Genomic DNA, 12,749 nt, shown 5'->3' with positions numbered 1-12,749 from the left:
GTCAGCACCTTCAGGAACAGTGTCCCAGTGAGAGTCAGCACCTTCAGGAACTGTGTCCCAGTGAGAGTCAGCACCTTCAGGAACTGTCCCCCGGTGAGAGTCAGCACCTTAAGGAACTGTGTCCCAGTGAGAGTCAGCACCTTCAGGAACTGTGTCCCAGTGAGAGTCAGCATCTTCAGGAACTGTGTCCCAGTGAGAGTCAGCACCTTCAGGAACTGTACCCCAGTGAGAGTCAGCACCTTCAGGAACTGTGTCCCAGTGAGAGTCAGCACCTTCAGGAACTGTGTCCCAGTGAGAGTCAGCACCTTCAGGAACTGTGTCCCAGTGAGAGTCAGCACCTTCAGGAACTGTGTCCCAGTGAGAGTCAGCATCTTCAGGAACTGTCCCCCAGTGAGAGTCAGCACCTTCAGGAACTGTGTCCCAGTGAGAGTCAGCACCTTCAGGAACTGTGTCCCAGTGAGAGTCAGCACCTTCAGGAACTGTGTCCCAGTGGGAGTCAGCACCTTCAGGAACTGTGTCCCAGTGAGAGTCAGCACCTTCAGGAACTGTGTCCCAGTGAGAGTCAGCACCTTCAGGAACTGTGTCCCAGTGAGAGTCAGCACCTTCAGGAACTGTACCCCAGTGAGAGTCAGCACCTTCAGGAAATATCTCCAAGTGAGAGTCAGCACATTCAGGAACTGTCCCCCAGTGAGAGTCAGCACCTTCAGGAACTGTGTCCCAGTGAGAGTCAGCACCTTCAGGAACAGTGTCCCAGTGAGAGTCAGCACCTTCAGGAACTGTCCCCCAGTGAGAGTCAGCACCTTCAGGAACTGTCCCCCAGTGAGAGTCAGCACCTTCCGGAACTGTGTCCCAGTGAGAGTCAGCACCTTCAGGAACTGTGTCCCAGTGAGAGTCAGCACCTTCAGGAACTGTGTCCCAGTGGGAGTCAGCACCTTCAGGAACTGTGTCCCAGTGAGAGTCAGCACCTTCAGGAACTGTGCCCCAGTGAGAGTCACCACCTTCAGGAACTGTGTCCCAGTGAGAGTCAGCACCTTCAGGAACTGTGTCCCAGTGAGAGTCAGCACCTTCAGGAACTGTGTCCCAGTGAGGGTCAGCACCTTCAGGAACTCTGTCCCAGTGAGAGTCAGCACCTTCAGGAACTGAGCCCCAGTGAGAGTCAGCACCTTCAGGAACTGTGTCCCAGTGAGAGTCAGCACCTTCAGGAACTGTGTCCCAGTGAGAGTCATCACCTTCAGGAACTGTACCCCAGTGAGAGTCAGCACCTTAAGGAACTGTGTCCCAGTGAGAGTCAGCACCTTCAGGAACTGTGTCCCAGTGAGAGTCAGCACCTTCAGGAACTGTGTCCCAGTGAGAGTCAGCACCTTCAGGAACTGTGTCCCAGTGAGAGTCAGCACCTTCAGGAACTGTGTCTCAGTGAGAGTCAGCACCTTCAGGAACTGTGTCCCAGAGAGAGTCAGCACCTTCAGGAACTGTGTCCCAGTGAGGGTCAGCACCTTCAGGAACTGTGTCCCAGTGAGAGTCAGCGCCTTCAGGAACTATGTCCCAGTGAGAGTCAGCACCTTCAGGAACTGTGTCCCAGTGAGAGTCAGCACCTTCAGGAACTGTCCCCCAGTGAGAGTCAGCACCTTCAGGAACTGTCCCCCAGTGAGAGTCAGCACCTTCAGGAACTGTGTCCCAGTGAGAGTCAGCACCTTCAGGAACTGTCCCCCAGTGAGAGTCAGCACCTTCAGGAACTGTGTCCCAGTGAGAGTCAGCACCTTCAGGAACTGTGTCCCAGTGAGAGTCAGCACCTTCAGGAACTGTGTCCCAGTGAGAGTCAGCACCTTCAGGAACGGTGTCCCAGTGAGAGTCAGCACCTTCAGGAACTGTGTCCCAGTGAGAGTCAGCACCTTCAGGAACTGTGTCCCAGTGAGAGTCAGCACCTTCAGGAACTGTGTCCCAGTGAGAGTCAGCACCTTCAGGAACTGTACCCCAGTGAGAGTCAGCACCTTCAGGAACTGTGTCCCAGTGAGAGTCAGCACCTTCAGGAACTGTGTCCCAGTGAGAGTCAGCACCTTCAGGAACTGTGTCCCAGTGAGAGTCAGCACCTTCAGGAACTGTGTCCCAGTGAGAGTCAGCACTTTCAGGAACTGTGTCCCAGTGAGAGTCAGCACCTTCAGGAACTGTGTCCCAGTGAGAGTCAGCACCTTCAGGAACAGTGTCCCAGTGAGAGTCAGCACCTTCAGGAACTGTGTCCCAGTGAGAGTCAGCACCTTCAGGAACTGTCCCCCGGTGAGAGTCAGCACCTTAAGGAACTGTGTCCCAGTGAGAGTCAGCACCTTCAGGAACTGTGTCCCAGTGAGAGTCAGCACCTTCAGGAACTGTACCCCAGTGAGAGTCAGCATCTTCAGGAACTGTGTCCCAGTGAGAGTCAGCACCTTCAGGAACTGTACCCCAGTGAGAGTCAGCACCTTCAGGAACTGTGTCCCAGTGAGAGTCAGCACCTTCAGGAACTGTGTCCCAGTGAGAGTCAGCACCTTCAGGAACTGTGTCCCAGTGAGAGTCAGCACCTTCAGGAACTGTGTCCCAGTGAGAGTCAGCATCTTCAGGAACTGTCCCCCAGTGAGAGTCAGCACCTTCAGGAACTGTGTCCCAGTGAGAGTCAGCACCTTCAGGAACTCTGTCCCAGTGAGAGTCAGCACCTCCAGGAACTGTGTCCCAGTGAGAGTCAGCACCTTCAGGAACTGTGTCCCAGTGAGAGTCAGCACCTTCAGGAACTCTGTCCCAGTGAGAGTCAGCACCTCCAGGAACTGTGTCCCAGTGAGAGTCAGCACCTCCAGGAACTGTGTCCCAATGAGAGTCAGCACCTTCAGGAACTGTCACCCAGTGAGAGTCAGCACCTTCAGGAACTGTCCCCCAGTGAGAGTCAGCACCTTCAGGAACTGTCCCCCAGTGAGAGTCAGCACCTTCAGGAACTGTGTCCCAGTGAGAGTCAGCACCTTCAGGAACGTTAGCTTCTGCAAATCGAGACTTACAGGAATTTTGAGAGACGTGTAATAATACATCATTTTCTTCACAGCCAGGTGCTGAAGCAAATTGGGCAGCACGGTAGCACAGTGGTTAGCACTGTGGCTTCACACCAACCAGGGTTTCAGGTTCGATTCCAGCCTTGGTTCACTGTCTGTGTGGAGTCTCCACGTTCTCCCCGTGTCTGCGTGGGTTTCCTCCGGGTGCTCCGGTTTCCTTCCACAAGTCCCGAAAGACGTTCTGTTAGGTGGATTGGACATTCTGAATTCTCCCTCAGCGTACCCGAACAGGCGCCGGAGTGTGGCAACTAGGGGCGTTTCACAGTAACCTCATTGCCCTGTTAATGTAAGCCTTCTCTTGACAATAATTATAATTCTTATAATTATATATGGTTTGATCGTTTTTAATAGGTATTTCTGCCCCAGTCGTGAAGCCTCTTGTCAGGCTGCAGTGTTTCCTTGTGTCCACTAGATGGTGGAAGTGCTCCATGTTTTGGTACTGCCCCACCTTACAAAGGTTTCTGATTTGCAAGATGATTAATGCTACAGTGATCTTAGCCTCCCACGCGCCTCTCATTCTATCAATTTGTTGTTAGGGGTAGAAACATCCAAAATGATCTGTTGTCGGGCACAAGCCGATCAGACCACATTCAAGGCCAGAGAACCGGCACAGCTCCTGGATTGCTCCTGGATTAATGTTTCCACAGGTGTGCACAGCTCAGGTACATTGAGATAGATTTTCACCCTCACTCCCGCAATGAAAGGTGACAGCTTTTAAATGCACATCCCCATATTCACTGAGTGTAATTAAAGGTATTGTAGAAACGACAGCAGGATGGCGCAGTGGTTAGCACTGCTGCCTCACAGTGCCGAGGTCCCAGGTTCGATCCCGGCCCTGGGTCGCTGTCCGTGTGGAGTTTGCACATTCTCCCCGTGTCTGCGTGGGTTTCACCCCCACAACCCAAAGATGTGCTGGGTAGGTGGATTGGCCACGCTAAATTGCCCCTTAGTTGCAAAAAGCTACTTGGGTACAAAGAACAAAGAAAATTACAGCACAGGAACAGGCCCTTCGGCCCTCCCAGCCTGCGCCGATCCAGATCCTTTATCTAAACCTGTCTCCTATTTTCCAAGGTCTACTTCCCTCTGTTCCCCGCCCGTTCATATACCTGTCTAGATGCCTCTTAAATGATGCTATCGTGCCCGCCTCTACCACCTCCGCTGGCAAAGCGTTCCAGGCACCCACCACCCTCTGCGTAAAAAAGTTCCACACACATCTCCCTTAAACTTTCCCCCTCTCACTTTGAAATCGTGACCCCTTGTAACTGACACCCCCACTCTTGGGAAAAGCTTGTTGCTATCCACCCTGTCCATACCTCTCATAATTTTGTATACCTCAATCAGGTCCCCCCTCAACCTCCGTCTTTCCAATGAAAACAATCCTAATCTACTCAACCTTTCTTCATAGCTAGCCCCCTCCATACCAGGCAACATCCTGGTGAACCTCCTCTGCACCCTCTCTAAAGCATCCACATCCTTCTGGTAATGTGGCGACCAGAACTGCACGCAGTATTCCAAATGTGGCCTAACCAAAGTCCTATACAACTGTAACATGACCTGCCGACTCTTGTACTCAATACCCCGTCCGATGAAGGCAAGCATGCTGTATGCCTTCTTGACCACTCTATCAACCTGCGTTGCCACCTTCAGGGTACAATGGACCTGAACTCCCAGATCTCTCTGTACATCAATTTTCCCCAGGACTCTTCCATTGACCATATAGTCCGCTCTTGAATTAGATCTTCCAAAATGCATCACCTCGCATTTGCCTGGATTGAACTCCATCTGCCATTTCTCTGCCTAACTCTCCAATCTATCTATATTTTGTTGTATTCTCTGACAGTCCTCCTCGCTATCTGCAACTCCACCAATCTTAGTATCATCTGCAAACTTGCTAATCAGACCACCTATACCTTCCTCCAGGTCATTTATGTAGATCACAAACAACAGTGGTCCGAGCACGGATCCCTGTGGAACACCACTAGTCACCCTTCTCCATTTTGAGACACTCCCTTCCACCACTACTCTCTGTCTCCTGTTACCCAGCCAGTTCTTTATCCATCTAGCTAGTACACCCTGAACCCCATACGACTTCACTTTTTCCATCAACCTGCCATGGGAAACCTTATCAAACGCCTTTCTGAAGTTCATGTATATGACATCTACAACCCTTCCCTCATCAATTAACTTTGTCACTTCCTCAAACAATTCTATTAGGTTTGTAAGGCATGACCTTCCCTGCACAAAACCATGCTGCCTATCACTGATAAGTCTATTTTCTTCCAGATGTGAATAAATCCTATCCCTCAGTATCTTCTCCAACAGTTTGCCTACCACTGACGTCAAGCTCACAGGTCTATAATTCCCTGGATTATCCCTGCTACCCTTCTTAAACAAAGGGACAACATTAGCAATTCTCCAGTCCTCTGGGACCTCACCCGTGCTCAAGGATGCTGCAAAGATATCTGTTAAGGCCCCAGCTATTTCGACCCTCGCTTCCCTCAGTAACCTGGGATAGATCCCATCCGGTCCTGGGGACTTGTCCACCTTAATGTCTTTTAGACTATCCAAAATTTACCCCTTCCATATGACAACTTGACCAAGAGTATTTAAACATCCATCCCTAGCCTCAACATCCGTCTTGTCCCTCTCCTTGGTGAATACCGATGCAAAGTACTCATTAAGAATCTCACCCATTACCTCTGACTCCACGCATAAATTCCCTCTTTTGTCTTTGAGTGGGCCAATCCTTTCTCTAGTTACCCTCTTGCTCCTTATGTACGAATAAAAGGCTTTGGGATTTTCCTTAACCCTGTTAGCCAAAGATATTTCATGACCCCTTTTAGCCCTCTTTATTGCGCGTTTGAGATTCCTCCTACTTTCCCGATATTCCTCCAAAGCTTCATCAGTTTTGAGTTGCCTCGATCCTATGTATGCTTTCTTTTTCATCTTAGCTAGTCTCACAATTTCACCCGTCATCCATGGTTCCCTAATCTTGCCATTTCTATCCCTCATTTTAACAGGAGCATGTCTGTCCTGCACTCTAACCAACCTTTCCTGAAAAGACTCCCACATTTCAAATGTGGATTTACCCTTAAACAGCTGCTCCCAATCCACATTCCCTAGCTCCTGCCAAATTTTGTTATACTCTGCCTTTCCCCAATTTAGCACTCTTCCTTTAGGACCACTCTTGTCTTTGTCCATGAGTATTCTAAAACTTACAGAATTGTGATCGCTATTCCCAAAGTAATCACCGACTGAAACATCAACCACCTGGCCGGGATCATTCCCCAATACCAGGTCCAGTATGGCCCCTTCCCGAGTTGGACTATTTACATACTGCTCTAAAAAACTCTCCTGGATGCTCCTTACAAACTCTGCTCCATCTACACCTCCAACACTACACGAATCCCATTCAATGTTGGGGAAGTTAAAATCTCCCATCACAACCACCCTGTTGCTCCGACATTTTTCTATAATCTGTCTGCATATTTGTACCTCTACTTCATGCTCGCTTTTGGGAGGCCTGTAGTAAAGTCCCAACAATGTTACTGCACCTTTCCTATTTCTCAGCTCCACCCATATTGCCTCAGTGCTCGAATCCTCCATCGTGCCCTCCTTAATCACAGCTGTGATATCATCTCTGACGAGTAATGCAACTCCTCCACCCCTTCTACCTCCCTCTCTATCCCTCCTGAAGCATCTATACCCTGGGATATTCAGTTGCCAATCCTGCCCTTCCCTCAACCAAGTCTCAGTAATACCAATAACATCATATTCCCAGGTACTGATCCAAGCCCTAAGTTCATCTGCCTTACTGCTACACTTCTCGCATTAAAACAAATGCACCTCAGACCACCTGTCCCTTTGCGTTCATCATCTCGTCCCTGTCTACTCTTCCCCTTGGTCACATTGAGTTTATTGTCTTGTACCTTACTGGCTTTAGTTGCTGCTTCTTTACTGACCTCTAACTTCCTAATCTGATTCCCATCCCCCTGCCACATTAGTTTAAAACCTCCCCAACAGTGTTAGCAAAAGCACCCTCTAGGACATTGGTTCCAGTCCTGCCCAGGTGTAGACTATCTGATTTGTAATGGTCCCACCGCCCCCAGAACCGGTTCTAATGTCCCAAAAATCTGAACCCCCTCCCTCCTGCACCATCTCTCAAGCCACGGATTCATTCTGACTATTCTTGAATTTCTACTCTGACTGTCCCGTGGCACTGGTAGCAATCCTGAGATTACTACCTTTGAGGTCCTACTTTTTAACTTATCTCCTAACTCCCTAAATTCTGATTGTAGGACCTCGTCCCTTTTTTTACCTATATCGTTGGTGCCTATATGCACCACGACAACTGGCTGTTCACCCTCCCCCTTCAGTATGTCCTGCAGCCGATCGGGGACATCCCTGACCCGAGCACCCGGGAGGCAACATACCATTCGGGAGTCTCGTTTTCGACCACAGAAACGCCTGTCTACTCCCCTTACGATTAAATCCTCTATGACTATAGCCCTGCCAGTCTTTTTCCCGCCCTTCTGTGCAGCAGAGCCAGCCACGGTGCCATGAGCCTGGCTACTACTGCCTTCCCCTGGTGAGTCATCTCCCCCAACAGTATCCAAAACGGTATACCTGTTTTGGAGGGAGATGACCGCAGGGGACACCTACACTGCCTTCCTGCTCTTTCTCTGCCTTTTGGTCACCCATTCCCTGTCTCCCTCACCAATCCTAATCTGCGATGTGACCAACTCACTGAACGAGCTATCCACAACCTCAGCATCGCGGATGCTCCAAAGTGAGTCCACCCCCAGCTCCAGAGCCGTCATGCGGTCTAACAGGAGCTGCTACTGGACACACTTCGCGCACATCAGGGGCATCGGCCGCGTCCCTAAACTCCCACATTGTGCATGAGGAGCATAACACGGGTCTGGGATCTCCTGCCATTTGTAGCCTTTACCTTAACTGGCTACAAACTATACTATCAAATAATTAGTAAGTGAAAGGAAAAAACACTTTACTTACCAATCGCAATACTCACCAACACAGGAAGAGTTAAATTTCTCCCAGCTGCTGCTAATTGGAGCACTTTCCTTACCAGCCAATCAGGTCACTGCTTTGCTGTGATGTCACCTTTCCAGGTGAGTTTTTAAAGTTTTAAAGAGGTAAACTTACCTTCCCAACGACCCCTGGCCACTGTTCTCGCCGAGAATCTGAAGTCCGCTGCTCCTTATCAACAGTCTTTTTGTTTTGGTTAGAGGAGGAGTGCGGGTGGGAGACACTACACGGGTCGTGTCTCGGGTTTAGCCGTTGCCCAAATATATCAGTTCACTCATCTTCCCAGAGTGCAGTTCGGCCGCCCCCACTCAGCTCCTCCCACACACTGCAACTGCAAACAGCCCCCTGGTTACTGCTCTCGCTGAAAAAAAGAAAGCACACTCCGCACTCCTGACATTTAATTTATTTCAAGAAAAGAGAAGCGATGGAATCAGTTGACGCTGAGCAGCTGGGAAGAATAAAGAGAGATGGCAAATAATGCCGAGGCAAAGGGACAAGGGTTGGGCCCAGGAGTCGAGAGACCACGAGCTGCAGGATGTGCACACTGAAATGGGAAAAGAAATCTAGCTTTAACCTGAGATGTAGCGAAACAGGAAGGTGCAAAATAAAACTCTACTGGATGCTGAAGTTAACATAGTGAAAGTACAAAACAAGTTCATGATCAAACTGCAAACCTGCTCTCAGCAAATCAACTTCAAGAATTGGGAGATGCCAGTGAGAGTCAGCACCTTCAGGAACTGTCCCCCAGTGAGAGTCAGCACCTTCAGGAACTGTCCCCCAGTGAGAGTCAGCACCTTCAGGAACTGTGTCCCAGTGAGAGTCAGCACCTTCAGGAACTGTGTCCCAGTGAGAGTCAGCACCTTTGGGAACTGTCCCCCAGTGAGAGTCAGCACCTTCAGGAACTGTGTCCCAGTGAGAGTCAGCACCTTCAGGAACTGTGTCCCAGTGAGAGTCAGCACCTTCAGGAACTGTGTCCAAGTGAGAGTCAGCACCATCAGGAACTGTGTCCCAGTGAGAGTCAGCACCTTCAGGAACTGTGTCCCAGTGAGAGTCAGCACTTTCAGGAACTGTCCCCCAGTGAGAGTCAGCACCTTCAGGAACTGTGTCCCAGTGAGAGTCAGCACCTTCAGGAACGGTGCCCCAGTGAGAGTCAGCACCTTCAGGAACTGTTCCCCAGTGAGGGTCAGCATCTTCAGGAACTGTGTCCCAGTGAGAGTCAGCACCTTCAGGAACGGTGCCCCAGTGAGAGTCAGCACCTTCAGGAACTGTGTCCCAGTGAGAGTCAGCATCTTCAGGAACTGTGTCCCAGTGAGAGTCAGCACCTTCAGGAACTGTGTCCCAGTGAGAGTCAGCACCTTCAGGAACTGTGTCCCAGTGAGAGTCAGCACCTTCAGGAACTGTGTCCCAGTGAGAGTCAGCACCTTCAGGAACTGTGTCCCGGTGAGAGTCAGCAAATTCAGGAACTGTGTGCTAGTGAGAGTCAGCACCTTCAGGAACTCTGTCCCCGTGAGAGTCAGCACCTTCAGGAACTGAGTCCCAGTGAGAGTCAGCACCTTCAGGAACTGTGTCCCAGTGAGAGTCAGCACCTTCAGGAACTATGTCCCAGTGAGAGTCAGCACCTTCAGGAACTGTGTCCCAGTGAGAGTCAGCACCTTCAGGAGCTGTCCCCCAGTGAGAGTCAGCACCTTCAGGAACTGTCCCCCAGTGAGAGTCAGCACCTTCAGGAACTGTGTCCCAGTGAGAGTCAGCACCTTCAGGAACTGTCCCCAGTGAGAGTCAGCACCTTCAGGAACTGTGTCCCAGTGAGAGTCAGCACCTTCAGGAACTGTGTCCCAGTGAGAGTCAGCACCTTCAGGAACTGTGTCCCAGTGAGAGTCAGCACCTTCAGGAACTGTATCCCAGTGAGAGTCAGCACCTTCAGGAACTGTCCCCAGTGAGAGTCAGCACCTTCAGGAACTGTATCCCAGTGAGAGTCAGCACCTTCAGGAACTGTCCCCCTGTGCGAGTCAGCACCTTCAGGAACTGTGTCCCAGTGAGAGTCAGCACCTTCAGGAACTGTGTCCCAGTGAGAGTCAGCACCTTCAGGAACTGTGTCCCAGTGAGAGTCAGCACCTTCAGGAACTGTGTCCCAGTGAGAGTCAGCACCTTCAGGAACTGTGTCCCAGTGAGAGTCAGCACCTTCAGGAACTGTCCCCCAGTGAGAGTCAGCACCTTCAGGAACTGTATCCCAGTGAGAGTCAGCACCTTCAGGAACTGTGTCCCAGTGAGAGTCAGCACCTTCAGTAACTGTATCCCAGTGAGAGTCAGCACCTTCAGGAACTGTGTCCCAGTGAGAGTCAGCACCTTCAGGAACTGTCCCCCAGTGAGAGTCAGCACCTTCAGGAACTGTGTCCCAGTGAAAATCAGCACCTTCAGGAACTGTGTCCCAGTGAGAGTCAGCACCTTCAGGAACTGTGTCCCAGTGAAAGTCAGCACCTTCAGGAACTGTGTCCCAGTGAGAGTCAGCACCTTCAGGAACTGTGTCCCAGTGAAAGTCAGCACCTTCAGGAACTGTCCCCCAGTGAGAGTCAGCACCTTCAGGAACTGTACCCCAGTGAGAGTCAGCACCTTCAGGAACTGTGTCCCAGTGAGAGTCAGCACCTTCAGGAACTGTGTCCCAGTGAAAATCAGCACCTTCAGGAACTGTCTCCCAGTGAGAGTCAGCACCTTCAGGAACTGTGTCCCAGTGAGAGTCAGCACCTTCAGGAACTGTCTCCCAGTGAGAGTCAGCACCTTCAGGAACTGTGTCCCAGTGAGAGTCAGCACCTTCAGGAACTGTGTCCCAGTGAGAGTCAGCACCTTCAGGAACTGTGTCCCAGTGAGAGTCAGCACCTTCAGGAACTGTGTCCCGGTGAGAGTCAGCAAATTCAGGAACTGTGTGCTAGTGAGAGTCAGCACCTTCAGGAACTCTGTCCCAGTGAGAGTCAGCACCTTCAGGAACTGAGTCCCAGTGAGAGTCAGCACCTTCAGGAACTGTGTCCCAGTGAGAGTCAGCACCTTCAGGAACTATGTCCCAGTGAGAGTCAGCACCTTCAGGAACTGTGTCCCAGTGAGAGTCAGCACCTTCAGGAGCTGTCCCCCAGTGAGAGTCAGCACCTTCAGGAACTGTCCCCCAGTGAGAGTCAGCACCTTCAGGAACTGTGTCCCAGTGAGAGTCAGCACCTTCAGGAACTGTCCCCAGTGAGAGTCAGCACCTTCAGGAACTGTGTCCCAGTGAGAGTCAGCACCTTCAGGAACTGTGTCCCAGTGAGAGTCAGGACCTTCAGGAACTGTGTCCCAGTGAGAGTCAGCACCTTCAGGAACTGTATCCCAGTGAGAGTCAGCACCTTCAGGAACTGTCCCCAGTGAGAGTCAGCACCTTCAGGAACTGTATCCCAGTGAGAGTCAGCACCTTCAGGAACTGTCCCCCTGTGCGAGTCAGCACCTTCAGGAACTGTGTCCCAGTGAGAGTCAGCACCTTCAGGAACTGTGTCCCAGTGAGAGTCAGCACCTTCAGGAACTGTGTCCCAGTGAGAGTCAGCACCTTCAGGAACTGTGTCCCAGTGAGAGTCAGCACCTTCAGGAACTGTGTCCCAGTGAGAGTCAGCACCTTCAGGAACTGTGTCCCAGTGAGAGTCAGCACCTTCAGGAACTGTGTCCCAGTGAGAGTCAGCACCTTCAGGAACTGTGTCCCAGTGAGAGTCAGCACCTTCAGGAACTGTGTCCCAGTGAGAGTCAGCACCTTCAGGAACTGTGTCCCAGTGAGAGTCAGCACCTTCAGGAACTGTGTCCCAGTGAGAGTCAGCACCTTCAGGAACTGTGTCCCAGTGAGAGTCAGCACCTTCAGGAACTGTGTCCCAGTGAGAGTCCGCACCTTCAGGAACTGTGTCCCAGTGAGAGTCAGCACCTTCAGGAACTGTGTCCCAGTGAGAGTCAGCACCTTCAGGAACTGTGTTCCAGTGAGAGTCAGCACCTTCAGGAACTGTGTCCCAGTGAGAGTCAGCACCTTCAGGAACGGTGTCCCAGTGAGAGTCAGCACCATCAGGAACTGTGTCCCAGTGAGAGTCAGCATCTTCAGGAACTGTGTCCCAGTGAGAGTCAGCACCTTCAGGAACTGTCTCCCAGTGAGAGTCAGCACCTTCAGGAAATGTCCCCCAGTGAGAGTCAGCACCTTCAAGAACGGTGTCCCAGTGAGAGTCAGCATCTTCAGGAACTGTCCCCCAGTGAGAGTCAGCACCTTCAGGAACTGTCCCCCAGTGAGAGTCAGCACCTTCAGGAACTGTCCCCCAGTGAGAGTCAGCACCTTCAGGAACTGTCCCCCAGTGAGAGTCAGCACCTTCAGGAACTGTGTCCCAGTGAGAGTCAGCACCTTCAGGAACTGTCCCCAAATGAGAGTCAGCACCTTCAGGAACTGTGTCCCAGTGAGAGTCAGCTCCTTCAGGAACTGTGTCCCAGTGAGAGTCAGCACCTTCAGGAACTGTACCCCAGTGAGAGTCAGCTCCTTCAGGAACTGTCCCCCAGTGAGAGTCAGCACCGTCAGGGACTGTGTCCCAGTGAGAGTCAGCACCTTCAGGAACTGTGTCCCAGTGAGAGTCAGCATCTTCAGGAACTCCTCCA

The sequence above is a fragment of the Scyliorhinus canicula genome, chromosome 12, assembly GCF_902713615.1.
Source record: "Scyliorhinus canicula chromosome 12, sScyCan1.1, whole genome shotgun sequence".
NCBI classification, from domain to species: Eukaryota; Metazoa; Chordata; class Chondrichthyes; order Carcharhiniformes; family Scyliorhinidae; genus Scyliorhinus; species Scyliorhinus canicula.
Note: the sequence above shows the minus strand (reverse complement) of the source record.